Consider the following 23689-nt stretch of genomic DNA (forward strand, 5'->3'; position numbering starts at 1 on the left):
ACATCAAGAAAAAAGAATAGGCAAGTCATAGACTGGGAGAAAATACCCTGGAAACATACTTCTGGAAAAGAATTCACCTGCAGAATATGAGCTCCTACAACTCAATAATGAAAAGAAAAAACAACGAATTTAGAATCAGCCCCAGACTTCCATAGAAACTTCACAAAGATATACAAATGAGAAAAACACATATAAAAATTTTTTTCATCATTGGTCACCAGGGAAAAGAAGATTAAAACCACAGTGAGGTACTACTACTCATCCACTAGAAAAGCTACAAGAGACTAAAAATTCAGAAAGTTGACAAGGATGTGACGCAAATGTAATAGTCATATTTGCAGATGGAAGTGAAAAGTGGCACAACCATTTGGGAACAAGAGTTTTGCCATTTCTGATACAGTAAAATAAACACCTATCCAACGGTTCAGCCATTCTACGCCTAAGATTTTACTCCAAAAATGTAAAAATAAAATGTCCACCAAAAAAAAATCTTGTACAAAAATGCTCATAGCCACTTACTTTATTCATAATAGCTAAAATCTAGAACCCACCCAAATGTCCATCAACAGAAGAATGCATAAGCAAATTGTGATACAATTACACCAGGGAATACTGCTCAGCAATGAAAGAAACTGCTGATATATACAACACTGCAGATGAATCTCAAAAACGTGATGCTTAGTGAGAGAATCCAGACACACCAAAGAAATATGTACTATATAATTGCATTTATATAAAGCTCTAGAAATATGTACTATATAATTGCATTTATATAAAGCTCTAGAAATATGTACTATATAATTGCATTTATATAAAGCTCTAGAAATATGTACTATATAATTGCATTTATATAAAGCTCTAGAAATCCGTACTATGTTAATGGCATTTATATAAAGCTCTAGAGTCAGAAAAGTTGTTGCCTCCTAGCAGCAGTGTTGAAGAGAGGATTAACTGGAAAGGAACACGAGAGAGCTTTTTGAGTGATGGAAATATCCTCTGTCTTGACAGAGGTATGTGTCATATGATACGTGCATTTGTCAAAACTTAAATCGTACACTTAGGATTTGTACACTTGATTGTATGTACATTGTGCCTCAGAAAAGTAAACACATATTTAACTCTAGTTAGTAGGTTTGCTTTTTCACAGTGGTATGGGCTAGCAATTCCAAAATACTTTCTGTGTGTTCTAGACTTGAGCAAGTGAGTATAAACACTGGATCTACTGAAACCAGGTTTCTCACAATTGGAAAAGGGAGTTACAAATACAGAAATGAGAAAAATGTGGATGTACTCTGTGTTGTTTAATTGGAATTGAAGTTACCAGCCTAAACTTGTAGTTTTTAATATGAACAGATAAATGTAGAAATAAATAGGATATGTATATATGTGCATGTATATACATACACACAAACACATATTTTCTAGCTTTTTCTACTAAGAAGATCTAGAAAAAAAAATGTAGAACAAACATGCTTGGCTCCCATATCTCAGTTTCTAAATACCATCCTCCATTAAATGAATCAGGGTTCCTTGGAGAAATAGCTAATTCAAGGGCTGAAGCAGAAAAAAAGTATACAATAAGCCTAGAACATCTTGTGCTACAGGAAGGAAATGTTCAAAAAATGAATGGAACCAGTAAAAGTGACACAGTACCTAGCTTGCATGGGTTTCAATTGGCAGAATCTGGGTCAATGTGTGAATGAAAATAAATAAGCAAAATTACCAACTAAAATAAGATCTATCAGCCCATAAATAAAGCCTTTTTCATTGCAGTATAATTGACATAACATTAAATTAGTTTCACGTGTACAACGATTTGACATTTTTATATATTCAGAATGATCACCACAATAAGCCTAGTTAACAGCCATTACAATAGGACAAAATTTTTGTGATGAGAACTTTTAAGATTTACTCTTAGCAACTATCAAATACAGTGTTAATAACTATAGTCACCATGCTGTGGACTACATTCCCAAGACTTATTTATAACTGGAAGTTTGTACCTTTGCACCACCTTTATCCATCTCACCCACCCACCCACCTCCTCCCTCTGGCAACCACCAATCTGTTCTCTGTGTTGATTAGCTTTTTTTTTCTTTTTTCATTTTTTTTAAGATTCCAGATGACTTATCTCACTTAGCATAATGCCCTCGAGGTCTATCCATGTTGTCTCAAATGGCAAGAGTTCCTTCTTTTTTTGAGGCTGAATAATATTTTGCTGTATTTACATACCACATCTTTACCCATTCATCCATTGATGGACACATGTTGTTTCCGTATCCTGGTTATTGCAAATAATACTGCAGTGAACATGAATTTTCGAGTTAGTGTTTTTGTTTTCTTTCGATAAATATTCAGAAGTGCACTTGGTGGATCATATGGGAGCTCTATTTTTAATTTTTTGAGGAACCTCCATACTGTTTACATACCTACCAACAGTGCATGATGGTTCCCTACTTCTCCACATCCTTGCCAACACTTATTTCTTGTCTTTTTGATAACAGCCTTTCTGACAGATGTGAGGTGACATCTCATTGTGGTTTTGACTTGCATTTCTCTGATAACTGATGGTGATGATTGATAGCGATGTTGAACATCTCTTCATGTACCTGTTGGCCATCTACATGTCTTCTTTGGGAAAACGTCTATTCGGTTCCTCTGCCCATTTTTAATCACATTGTTTCTTTGGCATTGCGTTGTATGAGTTCTTTATACATTTTGGATATTGATCTCTTATCAGATATATAATTGGCAAATATTTTCCCTCACTCAGTAGGTTGCCATTTCATTTTTTGATGGTTTCCTTTACTACGCAGAAGCTTCTTAGCTGGATGTAGTCCCACTTATTTATCACCTTTTGTCACCTTTGCTTTTAGTGTCAGACCCAAAAGTATCATCCAAGACTGTTGCCAAAGAACTTAATACCTACGTTTTCTTCTAGCTTTATGGTCTATGGTCTTAACATTCAAGTCTTTTATCCATTTTTAGTTCATTTTTGTGTCTGGTGTAAGATAATGGTGCAGTTCCTTTCTTTGGCATGTGGCTGCCTAGCTTTCCCATTACCATTTATTGAAGAGACTGTCCTTTCCCCACTGTATACTCTTGACTCCATTAAAGGCCTTCTTATCCACAGAAGCTCAACTAATAAGTATAGAAAGAATAATGAAGTTAGAAAACCATTAATCGTTGCTAAAATAAGTGGGTAAAAGTGTTTTTTTTCAATTGAGATATAGTTGATTTACAATATTACATTAGTTTCAGGTGTACAGCAAAGTGATTCAAAATTTTTATACAGGGCTTCCCTGGTGGCTCAGTGGTTGAGAGTCCGCCTGCCAATGCAGGGGACACGGGTTCGTGCCCTGGTCCGGGAAGATCCCACATGCCGCAGAGCGGCTGCGCCCGTGAGCCATGGCCGCTGAGCCTGCGCATCCGGAGCCTGTGCTCTGCAACGGGAGAGGGCACAACAGTGAGAGGCCCGCATACTGCCAAAAAAAAAAATTTTATACATTAAACTCCATTTAAAGTCATTATAAAATATTGGCTATATTCCCTGTGCTTTATAACATATCCTTGTAGCTTATTTATTTTATACATAGCAGTTTGTACCTAGCAGGTAAAAGTTCAGTGAGGACCAGCATAGTTACAGAGTCTAAATGTAGCAACCACAAATTACTAACTGATTCCAAAGGGGAAACAGTAATTTTAGAGTGGAGGGTCCTGGCCAACTTAATGAAATGATCAAGGTTTATGTCATCAATACTGGGGCAAACTGATATCACATGTTTCCTGATAAGATGTACTGGGAAGGACATAATATTACATGTGCTATTTGGGTCCAAAACATATAACCTCAATTTAATCATAAAGAAACATCCCAGAAACCCAATTTAAAGGACATTCTACAAAATAACAGCTCTGTACTCTTCAGAAATGTCATAATCAGTAAAGACAAGACTGAAGAACTGTTCCAGATGGAAGAAGGCTAAAGAGACATGACAAGAAAAGGCAAAATGGAATGCAAGACTATATAGTAGATTGGGGGGGAAATGGCTATAAAGGTCATTCTTCGAACTGATGAAATTTGATTATGAACTGTAGATTAGACAGGAATAAAGTGTCAATGTAAAATATCCTTTTTTGATCATTATACTATGGTTGTGTCAGAGAAGGATCTTATTCTTAAGAAAGGGACACAATATCTCCAAGTTGAGAGAGAGAAAGAGAGAGAGAGAGAGAGACAGAGACAGAGAGAGAGAGAGGGAGAGAGAGAGAGACAGAGAGAGGGAGGGAGGGAGGGAGGGAGAGAGAGAGAGGGAGAGAGAGAATAAAGCAATTGGAACAAAATGTAAACAACTAATGAATCTGGATAAAGGGTATACAGGAGTTCCTTGTACTATCCTTTCAACTTTTCTTTAAGTTTAAAATAATAAAAGTAATCAGAGAAATGTGAGTAAGCCATATAAAAGCTATTTAATAAACAGAAAACAATATATACAAGTAGTAGTACACTGAATTTAGGGTAATTGGGAGGAAAATGAACATACCGAATTCAGTGATTCATGAATTCAAAAAATATTTGCATCCCTAATTTTTGTTAAGCATTACTGGGTTAAAAAAAAAAAAAGACTTACAAGACATGAGAGCATTTATCTTCATCAGAGGAAAAATAAGACTAACCAACACACAAGATGAATTGTGATAATTACTACAATAAAGGTACAAGTTTAACCAGTACGCAGAAAGAGTATTTCCCTCAGCTAGGGAGATCCCAGGGTAGCTTCACGGAGGAAGGAGAGATCTGATCTATGGGCAGGAGCTCAACACACAGAATAGAAATAGGGAACAAAGCACAAAGATGTTCCACACAGAGGGAACATCATAGAGGAAAGCATTGCGGAGCAAATGTGGGCTTTATTGCACGAATTGTGAGGAGATAATTTGGCTTGGAGTAGAGAGCATGACAAGGAGCAGAAGGAGAAAAGACTAAAAAAAAAAAAAGTGAAGGCAGGTCATATAGGAGCTTTGAATGCCAGAGGTGTCTGAATCTAATTTTACAGTCAGTGGAGTATCCCAGCATTTGGGGGATTAAGAGTCATGAGGGGGGCTTCCCTGGTGGCGCAGTGGTTGAGAATCCGCCTGCCAATGCAGGGGACACAGGTTTGAGCCCTGGTCTGGGAAGATCTCACATGCCGCGGAGCAACTGGGCCTGTGAGCCACAACTACTGAGCCTGCACGCCTGGAGCCTGTGCTCCGCAACAAGAGAGGCCGCGACAGTGAGAGGCCTGCGCACCGCGATGAAGAGTGGCCCCTGCTCGCCGCAACTAGAGAAAGCCCTCGCACAGAAACGAAGACCCAACACAGCCAAAAATAAATTAATTAATTAATTTTTTTTTTATGTAAAAAAAAAAGAATCATGGGGAGGGAATGGCTATTTCACACAGAAAGTCAGGCAAGAGGCTAACCTAACAGTTGAGGAAAGCGGGCATAAGGGTCTGCACCAAGGGAAGGTAGAGAAAGAGAGTGGTGTTCCTAAGTCTTCCTCTGGTCTTCTCACCTCTAGCCATAAAAAGACTCAAGGTAACCACCAGCTGTCAAGTGAGCTAACAAGCATGAAGCGTGTTCACAAAGCGTTTTATAAGTTCATCTTTAACAGTCTCCACAGTGGAATGGAGATATTTGTACAGATTTATTAGCTCTTCTGATTTTCTCCAATAAGCCTAGGAAAAGCTTTAAAGAACATCCTTTAAAATTCCAGTGTATACTACCAAATGTAAAACAGACAGCTAGTGGGAAGCAGCCGCACAGCACAGGGAGATCAGCTCGGTGCTTTGTGACCACCTAGAGGGGTGGGATAGGGAGGGAGGCTCAAGAAGGAGGGGATATGGAGATATATGTACACAGACAGCTGATTCACTTTGTTATACAGCAGAAACTAACACACCATTGTAAAGCAATTATACTCCAATAAAGATGTTAAAAAAAAATTCCAGTGTGTAAAACTTTTTATAAACACTACCTTTGAAGTCTCTTCTCAAGGAAACTCATTTTTTGAAAAAAAGAAGAAAAGCCTAAAACCAAAGCATTACATTCCTCCAAGTCTTTTTTTCTAGATTCAGAAATAAAACCTAGGCCTGTGGCTATTGTCAAACTTTGCAGTAAAATTTACATTGAATACTTCCTACATCTCATCCCTCCACAGCTAATTTTAATCCTATAAACAAATACATTCTTTCCAAGGGGGGAGGGGAGCAGGGTGGAATTAAAAGCAGGATTCTTGATACTCCCCCGCGCCCCACCAATAGTTTTGCCAACTTTGAAACTGGAAATCCGTGAAATTAGGATTCCAGTAGTGCTAAGCTGATTTTACAGATATAAATGGAGTAAAATAAAGCTCCAAGGTAGGGAGTAGAAACATACTAGCAGAAACACTATCTACAACTTCCACCTGTGCTCATGTTATCATAGAACTAAAATGACAGGCTACATAGGAGAAGGCCCAGCACACTCTCGCTTTTGTTTGGGAAAAGCTAAACAATATATTACTATACATTTCTATTGAAAGCCACCAAGAGCTTTTAAAATTTGAATTCACTGAGAAATTCTGCTGTTTTTAGGAGATTTCATGAGAAATGAACCTTAAGGTAGAAGAAAGGAGAACCTCATTCTGCTACCACCTTTATTATTTCTCTAGGGATAAAACTACCACACAATTTACCCAGTTCATAAGTGGGTGCTATTACCGCTTATAAATATCAAACCAATTATATAATACTGCCACTCTTTAAAGTTTTCAAACAAAAGGAAGCATGAAGAATCACAGATTTTCATTCATCTTATTACGTTGTACAACTTGGTAACCAACAGCATCCCACCCATGATTATGGATTGTCTATCTTTATTTCTCTTAACTCCTGGCCATAAAACTAGCACAGAAATCAGGTGATGGCAGGTAAGAGCGCAGACTTTTAGCAACACGCATCGAGGCATGACTCCCCAGCCTGCCATTTGCCAGCTATGTAAGTAACTATGCAATGTGCACGTTACTTGGCCTCTCGGAATTTGTTTCCTCGTCTGCGGAAATCAAAATGATAAGTGGTAATAAAAATCATTGTTTCTAGTAAAATAAATAACTGCCGTTGGATTTAGTGCCTGGGTGGATATGAAATGTCTGAAAGATAAATTAGCTAATGTATACAAAACTAAGATGCTCCTTAGAGAATCCTTGCAAGGCTGTGCAGTGTGAACACTGTATAAACACACCCTCCTGAGAGGGAGAGTGGGGTCTTAAACCCCTGCCTGCACTGCCCTGATAGAGTCATGTGTCCTGGTGAAAGCTGTGCCCTCAGAGAAGGCACCTTCTCCTTTTAATTCACACAAAGCCACAGTATTAGATTAGATGTTGTCCCAAATATGCAGTCACTGGTACCTATTATTCTTAAACATCATAAAGCCATGGGTAGGACCAGAAGAACTCAGAAAGCCTTCATTCTCAAGAATATCTTATAGTCTGCAACTATAATATTTTATTAATGAAAAAATAAATGTAAACTTTCTAATTTAACAGATGTAGTTACCCAGGCCTCCTAAAAAAATTAAGAGAATGAATATTCCTGGGTGAGGGTTAAGGGACAGCTGCAGAGAGGAAACACTAATCAAATCAAGTTATTAAATCAAAGAAAGAAAGCTGGCAAAATATAACTGTTTTAAAGTCCCCCCCGCCTTCCTGTGACCAAAAAAAAAGATGGAAAAAGCCATATAAAGCAAATAAGGACCAACTCAGACCTCAGTGCTGAGTCTAACTTTGTACCTACTCTACCTCGATGACATTCCAAAAAACTCTGATCCTGCATAGACAAAAACAAACAGGCACCCAAGCTGATCGGTTGTGATGTATAAGAAATTAAACTATCAATTATTTTGTACCAAGTCACTTGTGCCTAATATAATTAATCAAATCTAAAACAAATCCCACAGAACAAATGAAAATCCAAAGACATCCTTATCAAACTGTTGAGAAGAAATGATAAAAATCTAAGTAGCTCTCTGAGGAAAAAATCACAAAGAACACTGTAATGATCACTAAACCAACATTACTGCTGAGTCAGAATGTACTATATTTCCCTCTACAATCAGAAAGTGGATGAACCTTTTCTTCTTTTTTTTACAAACATTTTTTTCATCCATCACATTGTACCAAACATTAAATTCGCCAGCAAATAGTAGAGACTGATTTCCATTGCTACCTAAAAGTCCTTACACGTGCTCTATTTACTGTCTATTGAAAACTATATATTAGTATATTGAATATAGATACAATTATGAGACATTACATTAAAATTAGGTATTTATAATTTTGCATTGTCCAAGTTCATCAGAGTAAATGTTACTTTAATAATAAGGGCTTTAGAAATTTAAAAATACTGCCACAAAACGAGTTGGCAAATAAACCATGTGCCTGATGCTATACCAAGCAAAATAATAAAGGGCAGAAGATTTCCTGGACTGAATCCACCACCTCTGTATACCTGAAAACAGCAGGCAGCTTTTTAAAATGCATAATACTGCTCAACACTCTGGTAATATTCAATTCCTCTTGACTGACAGTAACAAGGTTCAGAAGAATTCACACTTGAAAACAAGGATTGCTGAAACTTATTTCAAACTCCTTTCACCAGATTCTCAACATATTTTTTCCAGTTTCGGTGAGTTCTCAAAATTGCCAGTTGGCTTTTTAACTTCAGCACATAAAAAATATGGTCTCATATTATCCAGTTTTTACTCATTTGGTATCTTGGTAGCTTTCACAGAAGTGCATGGCAACTACCTATAATGAGAAGTGTGGTCAGTAGGTCACTAGGGAGCTGGTCATGGAATAAGCATATTATATTTCTTACCGTCTCCTCAACAGGACAACATTACAAATATATTTATAAGAAGGGAGGGAAGATGAGAGAAGAAAATAAGAAATAGGGTCTATACGCTGTAAACATCTGGCATATAACATCTATACCAGTTGTATATTATATACTATCCAACAGAAATATAAGCTACGGATGTTAGTCACATACATAATGTTAAGTTCCCCAGTAGCCTGATTAAAAAAGTAAAAAGAACAACACAAATGGAAAGATATACTGTGCTCACTGATTGGAAAAATTAATATTGTTAAAACAACATACTACCCAAGGCAATCTACAGATTCAATGCAATCCCTATCAAAATACCAATGGCATTTTTCACAGAACTAGAACAAATAATTCTAAACTTTGTGTGGAAACACAAAAGACCCCAAATAGCCAAAACAATCTTGAAAAAGAAAAACGAAGCCAGAGGTATCACGCTCCCTGATTTCAAACTATACTACAATACATACCTGTAGTCAACAAAACAGGATGAGGCTGGCACAAAAAGAGACACATAAATCAATGGAACAGAATAGAGCCCAGTAATGAACCCACACTTATATAGGCAATTCACCTACAACAAAGGAGGCAAGAAATACACTGGGGAAAAGATAGCCCCTTCAATAAAAGGTGTTGGGAAAACTGAACAACCACATGCAAAAGAATCAAATTGGACTACTTTCTCACGCCATAAACAAAAACAAATTCAAAGTGGATTAAAGACTTAAATATAAGACCTGAAAACATAAAACTTCTAGAAGAAAACAGTATGTCAAAGAGCATAGGCAGTATGCTCTTTGACATAAGTTTAGCAATATTTTTTTGGATATGTCTCCTCAGGCAAGGGAAGCAAAAATCTAAAAATGGGACTACATCAAACTAAAAAGCTTTTGCACAGTGAAGAAAACTATCAACAAAACAAAAAGGCAGCCTACTGAATGGGAGGAGGTATCTGCAAATGATATATCTGCTAAGGAGTTAATAACCAAAATATACCAAAGACTCATACAATTCAACATCCAAAAAAACAAAGAACCCAATTTAAAAATTGGCAGGGGACCTAAATAGACATTTTTCCAAAGAAGACATACAGATGGCCAATAGACACACAAAAAGACGCTCAAATCACTAATTATCAGGGAAATGCAAATCAAAACCACAATGAGATACCACCTCACACGTGTCAGAATGGCTATTATCAAGAAGACAACAAATAACAAGTGTGGTTGAGAATGTGGAGAAAAGCAAGCCCTCGTACACTGTTGGTGGGAATGTAAACTGGTGCAGCCACTATGGAAAACAGTATGGAGGTTCCTGAAAAAATTAAAAATAGAACTACCATACGATCCAGCAATTCCATTCCTGGTATTTATCCAAAGAAAATGAAAATACTAATTTGAAAAGATATATGCACACCTATGTTCACTGCAGCACTATTCACAACAGCCAAGGTAAGAAAGTAACCTATTTTAAATTGGTAGTCATTCTTTATCCTGATTTTCTATTTTCTATTTTATAAACAGGTTTCTCTGCTGGCAAAAAAAAAAGAAGAAAGTAACCTAGTGCCCATCACAGATTAATGGATAAAGAAGATATGGTACATATATGCATACACACATACACACATACATACACACACACACACACACACACACACACACAATGGAATATTACTCAGCCATAAAAAGAAGTAACTCTTGCCATTTGCAGCACCATGAATGGATCTAGAGAGTATTATACTAAATGAAATGTCAGACTGAGAAAGACAAATACCATATGATTTCATTTATATGTGGAATCTTAAAAACAAAACAAATGAACAAACACGACAAAACAGAAACAGAGTCACAGATATGGAGAACAAAAAGGTGGATGCTGGAGGGCAGTGAGGTGGGAGGATGAATAAATAGGTGAGGGAGAATAAGACGTACAAACATCCAGTTACAAAATAAATGAGCTATAAGGATGTCCTTTAAAAGGATAAAAAGAAACAGTCCACATTAATTACAATAATATATTTTACCCTAATATCATTTAAACATGTAATCATATAAAACTATTCATGGAAAACTTCATTACTTTATTTGTACTGTATTTTACACTGATAGCATGTCTCAGTTTGGACTACCCACATTTCCAGTGGTCAACAGCAACACGTGGCCAGTGACTACAGTACTAAACAATACAGAGCTATACTTTCTGCATGTAATCAGTTAGTTTTTATTCAATTATATCATGCCTCTCTATCCTGAGCTAGTAATTGTTTTTGCATTTAGAATGTGAATAACACTCTGAACACATACTGCACTGCAACAAAAATATGATGGAAGCTAAATCTAATGTAGGCAAGGATTAAAAGAACATTCCAACTGGATATGTTTCAGATACAAAAGTCGTATCTGAAATGGGTCTGTTGGCAGAAGGTAGCATTAAATCTGCAACTGTTCATAGCAGAGAAGAAAATTCACACAGCCTGGCACTGCTGAACAGACCAGGGAGTGAGACACTAGACAAAAACCCAAGAATTTTTTTTTTTACACTAATGACCTTTTTTTTTTTTACATCGTTATTGGAGTATAATTGCATTAAAATGCTGTGCTAGTTTCTGCTGTATAACGAAGTGAATCAGCTATACATATACATATATCCCCACACCACCTCCCCTCTTGCATCTGCCTCCCACCCTCCCTATCCCACCCCTCTAGGTGGTCACAAAGCACTGAGCTGATCTCCCTGTGCTATGCAGCAGCTTCCCACTAGCTATCTATTTTACATTTGGTGGTGTATATATGTCCATGCCACTCTCTCACTTAGTCCCTGCTTACCCTTCCCCCTCCCCGTGTCCTCAAGTCTATTCTCTACATATGCGTCTTTATTCCTGTCCTGCCCCTAGGTTCATCAGAACCTTTTTTTTTTTTTTTTTTAGATTCTACATATATGTGTTAGCATACGGTATTTGTTTTTCTCTTTCTGACTTCCTTCACTCCGTATGACAGTCTCTAGGTGTATCCACCTCACTACAAATAACTCAATTTCATTTCTTTTTATGGCTGAGTAATATTCCATTGTATATATGTGCCACATCTTCTTTATCCATCCGTTGATGGACACTTAGGTTGTTTCCATCTCCTGGCTATTGTAAATAGTGCTGCAATGAACACTGGGGTACACGTCTCTTTTTGAATTATGGTTTTCTCAGGGTATATGCCCAGTAGTGGGATTGCTGGGTCATATGATAGTTCTATTTTTAGTTTCTTAAGGAATCTCCATACTGTTCTCCATAGTGGCTGTATCAATTTACATTCCCACCAACAGTGCAAGAGGATTCCCTTTTCTCCACACCCTCTCCAGCATTTATTGCTTGTAGATTTTCTGATGATGCCCATTTTGACTGCTGTGAGGTGATACCTCACTGTAGTTTTCATTTGTATTTCTCTGATAATTAGTGATGTTGAACGGCTTTTCATGTGCCTCTTGGCCATCTGTATGTCTTCTTTGGAGAAATGTCTATTTAGGTCTTCTGCCCATTTTTTTATTAGGTTGTTTGGTTTTTTTTAATATTGAGCTACATGAGCCGTTTATATATTTTGGAGATTAATCCTTTGTCCACTGATTCATTTGCAGATATTTTCTCCCATTCTGAGGGTTGTCTTTTCGTCCTGTTTATAGTTTCCTTTGCTGTGCAAAAGTTTTTAAGTTTTCACTAGGTCCCATTTGTTTATTTTGGTTTTCATTTCCATTACTCTAGGAGGTGGGTCAAAAAAGATCTTGCTGTGATTTATGTCAAAGACTGTTCTTCCTATGTTTTCCTCTAAGAGTTTTATAGTGTCCAGTCTTAATTTAGGTCTTTAATCCATTTTGAGTTTATTTTTGTGTATGGTGTTAGGGAGTGTTCTAATTTCATTCTTTTACATGCAGCTGTCCAGTTTTCCTAGCACCACTTATTGAAGAGACTGTCTTTTCTCCACTGTATATCCTTGCCTACCCTGTCATACATTAGTTGACCATAGGTGCATGGGTTTATCTCTGGGCTTTCAATCCTGTTCCATTGATCTACCTTTCTGTTTTTGTGCCAGTACCATATTGTCTTGATTACTGTAGCTTTGTAGTATAGTCTGAAGCGGGGAGTCTGATTCCTCCAGCTCCATTTTTTTCCCTCAAGATTGCTTCAGCTATTCAGGGTCTTTTGTGTCTCCATACAAATTTTAAGATTTTTTTGTTCTAGTTCTGTAAAAATTGCCATTGGTAATTTGATAGGGATTGCACTGAATCTGTAGATTGCTCTGGGGAGTAGAGTCATTTTCACAATATTGATTCTTCCAATCCAAGAACATGGTATATCTCTCCATCGGTTTGTGTCATCTTTGATTTCTTTCATCAGTGCCTTATAGTTTTCTGAGTACAAGTCTTTTACCTCCTTAGGTAGGTTTATTCCTAGGTATTTTATTCCTTTTGTGCTAGCATCTCTTAAAGGGAAGCTCTGACACGGGTCTGCTGCCCCAGTATTTACATATGGTGTCCGGTCTTGGTGCCCACTGCACTGGGGATGCTCCTTGATGGCCTGGATCTGTGGCCACGTGGCTTGTGTTCCTGGGTCCCACAGGACTGTAACAATCAGAGAGACAGGTCTTGGCAGGCTACCAGCCCCAGAGCATTGCACAGACAGCAGACTGAAACACACCCCCAACCTTTCTGTGAAAGAGGCCTATTTGCTTGTTTTGGAGTTCAGACTGAGGGGCAAGCTTCAGGTTTGGAATGCATCTGGAGGCCAAGAGGTGCTCTCGGAGAACACAGGCCAGGGGATGCCATCTTTCCACTCTCTCTCTGCTTTGCCACAGCTCACTGGTACCTCCCAAAAAAGAGCTTCTACACTTGTCTGGACCGCCAGTTTTTACAACTGTCCCACAGGGGACTCCTCCAGATCACTTGATCTGGAGGCCAGCAGGATTTATGATTGTGGTCCCATGGGACTGGATATATTTGTAAAAGCTGCTGCCTAAGGGGCTGGCTTCCAATCAGCCCGAAACTAGATGCCAACTGAGATCCCTCCCTTTGGACCACTGACGGGGCTTAGCACACCCTCACCCAATAGGAGTTATTAACAACAAATCAAGTTGCTTGGACAATCAGAAAGGTTCGAGAGACACCAGGAGCCAGGGCAAGGTTGAACAATAAGTTTCAGCTCCTCCACAAGGCCACTCCTCCAAGGCTGGGAGAGGCAGCTATTTCACCTAATACACAGAAACAAACACAGAGATTCAAGAAGTGTTTGGCGGGCTTCCCTGGTGGCGCAGTGGTTGAGAGTCCGCCTGCCGATGCAGAGGACACGGGTTCGTGGCCCGGTCCGGGAAGATCCCACATGCCGCGGAGCGGCTGCGCCCATGAGCCATGACCACTGAGCCTGCGCGTCCGGAGCCTGTGCTCCGCGACAGGAGAGGCCACAACAGTGAGAGGCCCGCGTACCGCAAAAAAAAAAAAAAGAAGTGTTTGGCAAACTTCCTCATCAGCTCTGCTATTACTCTAAGCTACTCTAGCTTGTGTTTCCAGACCTCAGCATCTAGTCTTATAAGATGAAGATAATGTTCCTATAAGCAGGAGTGTATGCAAAAATGACCAAGACTCTGCTTTCTATCAGAGTTTTTATACAATCACCAAAAGAAAAGAACAGAGCTCAAGATATTAACCCAAGCTTGAGTGATCCTCCCCACTAATCTAATGGCAAAAACTGGCATTCTAAATCATCGCATACACCATGGAAAACAATGTTAACAAAACAAAAGCCTCTGAGTCAGAAGGGAAGTAGCTGTCGCAAAGGTAATGTACTGAAGTCCTTCTCTCACTCTCACACTCACATTGATTGAGTTTAACTCATAGCTACAAATGATTCTTAATCATTCAATGAGAGTGGTTTTCTACTTCCTCCTAAAATCTCCAGGTTTTCCCTCGGTTATAGGAGACAGCAGATTAAGAGCAGCAAGAAAGGGAAGAAGGGGGTTAGCTACCTAAAGCTGCAACATGGAGAAGTACCAGCTGCGATGGCGTGAAGGAGGAACAGATGATGAAGAAGATAATGATAAACCAGGGGTACAGGGTGGGAGTAGCAACGACAGACTCTCAATAAATGTTGGATTCACTTCATAAGCATCTTCATAATGACGAGCCTACAACATCAAGATAAATTTAAATTAAGTTCAATTCTGTTTTATTTTTTTAAAAGTTCTACCAAAACGAGCTACAGCAGATTCTCATTATTTGCAGATTCCTTACTTGCAACTTCTCCTACTCACTAACATTTGTCTGTAACGACAAAATCAATACTCATGGCACTTTGGCCATCATTCCCAGACATGGACAAGGCGGCAAAAATGTGAATGCACCTTCCCAGTTGAGGTCAAACAAGATGATGCTCTGCCTTCCTGTTTCAGCTCTCATACTGTAAACAAGTGTCCCTTTCATAGCACATGCTGTGTCAAGTGTTCTGTGATTTTGCCTTTCTATGGGTAATTTTGCCCTTTAAAATGGGCCCCAAGCACGGTGCTGAAAGTGCTGCCTAGTGTTCCTAGAAGGGTGCGGTATCCCTTATGGAGAAAAAACATGTGTTAGATGAGCTTCAGGCATGAGTTACAGTGTTACTGGCCATGAAGTCAATACTAATGAGTTAACAATATATATTAAACAAAATGTCTTCAAGCAGAAACACGCATAAAACAAAGCAGGGTGGAGAGAGGGCGGATTTAGACTGCACGAGTGGCTGGACAGTTTCGCGTGACCACCGTGGCACGTGCCCCGCCCTGAGCCATGCAACCACTCCAGCCACCTGTGCTTCACCCTGTGGCAATGACTGCCACAGCTGAGGTGAGAGCTCAGCTGTGAGACACAGAGGTGGCTCAGACCCAAAGCAGAGTCTAAGCAGGGCAGGGGCAGCCATTAGTGGTGCTTACACAGGCAGTGCATCAGAAGCGCTACCAATCTCTTTCTGCGGCCAGACCACCACAGCCCACACCCCAACCAAGCCGAGTGCTGGCATCAGCCCTTCTTGCCCTGCTGCCCTCTGGGTCAAGAGTGCTGGTGCTGGGAGGGAGGAGAGCACACGTTTAAAGGGCATGGAGCCAGCTCAGACCCAACCCTCAGGAATTCTGCTCCAGCAACTTGGGATCTGACCCTGTCTCAGATAGGGCAGTGATGGCCACTGAGCAGAGGGGAAGCCCTGGTTTACACATGGCTCCAGCCCTAGCTCCTCCACTTCCAGCCCCACCTCCTACCAAGGTGCTGGCTGCCAGCACACCCTGAGGAAAGATGTGACTTGTGTTCATATCAAATCCAGGTCTCCCACCAAAGGCATTGGGCACATGCAGACTGTACAGAGACACCCCCGCTTAAGGACACCCCTAAAAAACCACAATAGGTAACTATTTCACCTAATTTCATAGAGACAAGAGAAAGTTTAGCAAAATGAGAAGACAGAGGAATTTGTCTCAATTGAAAAAGCAAGAGAAAGTCCCTGAAAACACAACTAACAAAACAAATTAACAATTAGATAAAGAGTTCAAAGCATTAGTAATAAAAATGCTAAAAGAATTAAGAAAAAGGATAGATGAACACAGTGAGAATTTTAACAAAGAACTAGAAAATAGAAAAAAAAGAACCAGTCAGAACTGAGGAATACAATAACTGAAGTGAAAAGCACACTAGAAGGAATTAACAGCAGATGCGGTGATACAGAAGAATGCATAAGTGATCTGGAAGATAGAATAATGGAAATCACCCAATCAGAACAGCGAAAACTGAATTTTAAAAAATGAGAACAATTTAAGGGATCTCTGAAACAACATTAAGTGTACCAATATTCACATTATAGGAGTCCCAGAAGGAGAAAAGAGAGAGAAGAGGGTCAAAAATGTATTTGATGAAATTATGGTTGAAAATTTCCCAAACTTGAAAAATGAAACAGATATTCAGGTACAGGAAGCACAGAGCGTCCCAAACAAGATGAACTCAAACAGACCCACACCGAGAAATGTCATAATCAAAACGGCAAAAGTTAAAGAGAGGGACGAACTGAGAGAGTAGCACTGACATATATACATTACCATGTGTAAAACAGATAGCTAGTGGGAAGCTGCTGTGTAGCACAGAGAGATCACCTCGGTGCTTTGTGACAACCTAGAGGGGTAGGATGGGGAGGGAGGGAGGGAGGGAGCCTCATGATGGAGGGGATATAGGTATACATATAGCTGATTCACTTGTTGTACAACAGAAACAAACACAACATTGTAAAGCAATTATAATCCAATAAAGACATTTTAAAAAAAGGAAAAAAAATTTTAAATAAAAATAAAGAGAGAATTCTAAAGCAGCAAGAGAAAAACAGTCATATACAAGGGAACCCCCATAAGGATAGCAACTGATTTCTCTGCAGAAACTTTGCAGGCCAGATGGGAGTGGCATAATATATTCAAAGTGCTTAAAGGGAAAAACCTGCTACCTAGGATACTCTACCCAGCAAGATTATCATTTAGAGTTGAAGAAGAAATTAAAACAACTTCTAAGACAAGCAAAAACTAAGAGTTTATCCAAACTAAACCCACCAAAAGAAATGTTAAAGGGTCTTCTCTAAGTGGAAAAGAAAAGGCTACAACAGGAAGTAAGAATCTATAGGAAAAGGAAAACCCCACTAGCAAAGGCAAATAGAGAGGAAAGGCTGAGGATCAACCACTTCAGTAATCTAGTAAGAAGATCAAAAGACAAAAAATTATAAAATCAACTATAACTATAATAATCAGTAAAGGATAAACATGAAGATGTAAAATATGACATCAAAACACAAAAAGTGAGGGAGGGGAGTAAAAACTGTAGATATTTTAGGTTGTGTCTGAATTTAAAAGACTACCTGTTTAAAACAAGTAGATATAGTTATAGGTCAACATATATGAACCCCATGGTAACCACAAATCAAAACCCTACAAAAGGTACACAAAAAATAGAAAGGAACCCAAGCATACCACTAAAGAAAATCATCAAACCACAAAGGAAGAAAGTAAAAGAAAAAAGTACAGAGAACTACAGAACAACCAGAAAGCAAGTAACAAAATGGCAAGCAGCACATACCTATCAGTAAGCCCTTTACTATCAATGGACTAAATGTTCCAATGAAAAGACACAGGGTGGATGTTTGGATTTAAAAAAAAAAAACAAGACCCATCTATATGCTACTTAACAAAGACTCACTTCAGCTCTAAAGACACAGACTGAAAGTGAGGGGACAGAAACAGGTATTTCATGGAAATGCAAACTAGAAGAAAACTGGAGTAGCAATATTCATATCAGAAAAAGAAATCAAAAGTATCCAAAATTTTTTCCAAAGGGAAACACGTCACTATTTGCAGATGACTTGATACTTTATATAGAAAACCCTAAAGTCATCACTCAAAAACTATTAGAATAAATGAATTCAGTAAAGTTGCAGGATACAAGATTAATATACAGAAATCTGTTGCTTTTCTATACACTAATAATGAACTATCAGAAAGAGAAAGCAAGAAAACAATTCTTTTTAAAATTGCATCAAAAAAGAACAAAATACCTAGGGTTAAACTTCCCAAGAAGGTGAAAGACCTATATTCTGGAAACTATAAAACACTGACGAAAGAATTTGTAAATGGAAAGGTATCCTATGTTCTTGGAATGTAAGAATTAATGTTAAAATGTCCATACTACCCGAATCAATCTACAGATTTAATGCAACCCCTATCAAAACACCCATGACATTTTCCACAGAACTAAAACAAATAATCCTAAAATTTACAGGGAACCACAGAAGACCCCAAATTGCCAAAATAATCTTGAGAAAAAAGAACAAGTTGCAGGTATCATGCTCCCCGACTTTATACTGCAAATCTACAGTACAGTCTAAAACAGCATGGTACTGACCCATAAACACACAGATCAATGGAATAGAATAGAGACCCCAGAAATAAACCCACACATTTATGGTCAATTAATCTATGACAAGGGAGGCAAGAATAAACAATGGAGAAAAGACAGCCTCTTCAATAAGTGGTGCTGGGAAAACTGGACAGCTACACGCAAAAGAATGAGATTAGAACATTTCCTCACACCATATACAAAAGTAAATTCAAAATGGATTAAAGACCTAAATGTAAAAGCTGAAACCATAAAACTCCTAGAAAAGAACACAAGCAGAACACTCTTTGACATAAATCATAGCAATATTTTTTTGGCTCTGTCTCCTAAGGCAAAAGAAAGAAAAGCGAAAGTGAACAACTGGGACCTTACTAAACTTAAAAGCTTTTGCACAGCAAAGGAAACCATCGACAAAATAAAAACCACCTACTGAATGGGAGAAAAAAATTTCAAATAATATGGTCAATATGGTTTAACACCCAAAATATATAAACAGGTTGTACAATTCAATATCAAAAAAAACAAACTCGATTAAAAAATGGGCAGAAGCCTGAGTAGACATTTTTTCAAAGAAGATTTACAGATGGTCAATAGGCTGTGAACTCCAACACTTTAAAGATCGTTGGACACAAATAGGATATCTGCTTTAGAAGTTCTCCGACACCAATTTTAAGCCCAGCTCTTTCCTACTCTCTGCCTAAAGTTTTTCCAACAAACATGAACTACTCAATTCCTCACTAGCAAAAACACTGTTTTGAAAGGCCACCTGTTTCAAATCGTTCAAAAATAAAAAATATTTTTCTAATATCCATCAACATCCCTTTATTCCGTATTTCAGACTGAGTGCTTTACACAACAGGTGTTCTTAAAGTAGGTTGTTGGTCCGTTGACAGGCTGCAGTGGCCAGATTCTTCATTAAAGCACTGAACATAACAGGAGCAATTTCCTTTCTTGGCAACGAATCTCTCTCAGAAGGTGTGATGACCCTCATACTCTCAAGTCTTTCCTAAATTAGTGGAATCTGTGCTTGATGATTCACTGTGAAGCTGAAACCTGAGACAAACAAATCTAAACCCACGAAAGCAAACAGGGAGAAAATTCTTTAACCTTCAAAACGCAGAGACACAGTCACCATTTATCAATGACTTTGATAACAATGACACTGTTCGGTATCTTAGCGTTTAGGTGTAGAGGAATATTTTAGCCCCAAACTATATCTTTGTTTTTGGAATGAGATTATTTATCACTGATAATAAAGTTCTAAGTTGGAAAGTTTTAAGACTTGCAAGGAAAGGGGCACAAGATAGTCAGAAATAACAGAAAACAGTGAGGCAATGCCAAAATAACTTACAGTTCATGTTTCAACTGCTTCTGTTAGTTATGTAAGAATTGACCCTACTGAGTTATTGGTCACAGCGTATCACGTGACTATCCTGAGCTGCAGAACCTATCCTCTCTCCATCCCCATTATGTTGACCAGCGACTGCACAAGGTGGGCTCTTCATGTCCACAGGAAAGGAGAAGGTTAAAGTTGAGAACAAGGTGGGTAATCATCTGCAAGCTGTAACACCAACAGTAAAAACTTTTCTAAACGTCAAAGAGACAGACCAGACATGGTCAGAAGAATGTAAACCTCCATTCCAAAAACTTGCCCTCAAAAAGTAACCAAAAAAAAAGAAAAAAAAAAATCAACTTTCCAACAAGTATACAGATAGAAAGAAAATCTTCTAGAATTCCTATCCCACTGAGCCCCTCACATTTGTTTTCCACAGAAGTGAAAATAAATTACAGTGGAAGATGAATTGCCAGAAAGAGACCTGTAGAAAGATAAACAATGTCTTTACGATGAAGAGAAATCTTTATTTCATTTCATGTATTAAATTTGAAAAGACACCTAGTGTAGACTTCTCCATTCCTGACAATCTCATTTCTCAAAAAAAAAAAAAAAAAACTTGTAGGATTCGGAAATTGGATACATTCCATTTTTGGGAATCTGTCCTAAGGAAATATCTAAAGATAAATATCTAGATATAGAAAAGATAGTTACGACAATGTGTATTACATAACTGTAATATCAAGAAGTGGAAAACATTCTAAATGATTGACAATGGGGAACTGCTACAATATATTCTGATACATCCACACAGTGCAAATATGTGTACTCATTACAAACTGTGTACATCTACCCCTGATACGGGAATATGGCTCACGATGTGATAAGTTTAACGTGATTCCATTTTTATAAAATGCATGAATGACTGCATATATATGGAACAGATATACACAAAAGTATTAACAGTAATCATCTCAGCATGTTTGGCTTGCTTATATTTCCTGATCTCTTTTATAATAAACATGTATTATTTTTATACAAAGAAAAAAAAAGATCATTCAGAAATAAAATACAAAAACAAGCAGCTAAAGACTAAATGACTTGTCATTAACATCCTCAGTCTACAGTAAACAGATGTTCCATTTCATACCACTGGAAAAGTCACTTCCCATTCTGACATGTAAGGCAAGAAAAATGCTAAATGCTTACCTAGGTTACCATCGATTCATACAATTTGTTTCCCTAAGATATAAGAATATTTTACCTATGTATAGTAAAGACAAATCAACTGAGATGTCTAAGAAATGAGGTGTTCTAGTTAAATGATCTTCAAAGGGTAAAAACAATTTCCCTCAAAAATGAATCAGTTCAATTTCCTCTACAGGTGAATAAAGTATAAGGAACAAAATTCAACCTGTCTTTGATGAATGAGGATATGAGTACCTCAAAAGTCAATGCAAGTTATAAGACTCTGGACACAGAGAAACGATGGAGAAAAGACTCAGTGAATTTGTTCTGACTGGAACACCTGCCATGGAAATGGGTTCCCTGAATAAATCCCAGAGGTGCCCTTGTTTTCCAGCGATCTATGTCTGTCTCTAAAGTATAACACAGAAGATCCTAGGCAGATGGTTGAAGAAGCTCTCAGTTAATGGCAGTTTCTTCTAAGTCACTGGAGAAAGTTTGTATATAGCAAAATAAATACTGAGACAAGAAGCATTTGTGAACAATATGTAAGTTTTAAGCCACATTCATACAAGAGAATATAGGACTTTCGCTCATTATCAAAACCATATACCAATCACTTAAGGAAGACCTGGAAAAACATCTGAGCAAGGTAGAAACCAAAAACAGCAAAGAATGATTGACTTCACTACATAAAGTCCCCTGTGACCAAAATACCACAGACAAAATGAGAAGAGAAATAGCAAACTAGGGAAGAACATTTGTAACAGATGGTAACAGATCAAGACTTACATCTTCATTATACACTTTTTAAATTCTAGTTATTAAGAAAAAGACAAATTCACTTAAGGCCATGAAGCAGGCATTCAAAAAAGGACAAAAATAGTAAATATGGTAAAATGTTTTATATGAATAGAAATAAAAATATAAATAGTTATCGTTCTTGTTAAAATGACAATGATTATGAATTTTTTAAACAAGCAAAAAAAGAGGAAACAGACACTGGAATATTGCTGGTAGGAATGTAAATCAGCCTAACATTTCTGGATGGAAATTTGGCAATGTGCGTCAAAAGCCTTAAAAATATTTACTCTGACAAAACAGTTCTATTCCTAGGATTTTAACCTTAGAAAAGTAACTAAGCACTATTTGACAAAAATAAAGAGATATTCATCATAGCATTACTTAAAATAGGGATCAAAAGCTAAGCTTTTATCACAATAGAGATAGGCAAAAAAATTCTGTTTATGAAAAATCATGATGTACCAGAATACTTATAGACATCAGAAAATATTCTGAAATGTTAGGTGGTAAATACTGCCATAAAACAGAATATATAATATGATTCCCAATTTTTCTCTTTCAAGAAAGTTATTTTTTTACACAGTTTTGTTTTTATATACATATGCATATACATATGCATTAAAAAAATACTGAAAGGACCTATGCCAAAATGTAAATTGGGATTATTTGCATTGCTGTATTTTCTGAATTTTCTGTAATAAATAAACCACTGTTGACAGAAGAAACTATTTTTTAATAAAAATAAACAATTCATAGCAGCACTATTTACAATCCCCAAAGTGTGGAAACAACTCAGGTGTCCATCAGTGGATGAATAAACAAATTGTGAGACATACATAAAATAGAGTATCAGTCAGCCGTAAAAAGGAATGAAGTACTGATACATGCTACAATGTGGAAAAACCTCCAAAACATTATGCTAGGTCAAAGAAACTAAACATAAAAGGTCACGTATTATATGATTCCATTTACATGAAATATCCAGAATAAATAAATTCATAGACACATAACGCAGATCCGTTGCCAGGGCTTCAAGGAAGGGGAAAATGGGGAGAAACTGACTAATGGCACAGGGTGTTACTGTGGAATGATAGAAATATTTTGGAACTAGATAGAGGTTAGTTACACAACACCGTGAATATACTAAAAATGTCACTGACTGTTCACTTTAAAACAGTTAATTTTACGTTATGTAAATGTCACCTCAATATTTACTTTTAAAATTTAGAAAATAGTAAAGGAAAAAAATTAAACACCTAATCATCATAGTCCTCTTTAAAGCTTACCAGATTGTTTCAATCACTTGATACTCTAAGATACCATTTCCTCAACCAGTGAATTCCAGGTATGCTAGTTTGTCTGTCTGTCCATCGGTCTCTCATTCACTCACTATTTTTATTACACAAATATTAATACCTAAGATAAATATGGTACTTACTATGAATTCTTCTAAAAGAGTTCACATACGTTAAGTATACCAAAATCATCACAGCAACTCTATGAGGTAGGTATTATCATTATTGTTATTTACTGTTAT

The sequence above is a fragment of the Delphinus delphis genome, chromosome 9 (assembly GCF_949987515.2).
Source record: "Delphinus delphis chromosome 9, mDelDel1.2, whole genome shotgun sequence".
NCBI classification, from domain to species: domain Eukaryota; kingdom Metazoa; phylum Chordata; class Mammalia; order Artiodactyla; family Delphinidae; genus Delphinus; species Delphinus delphis.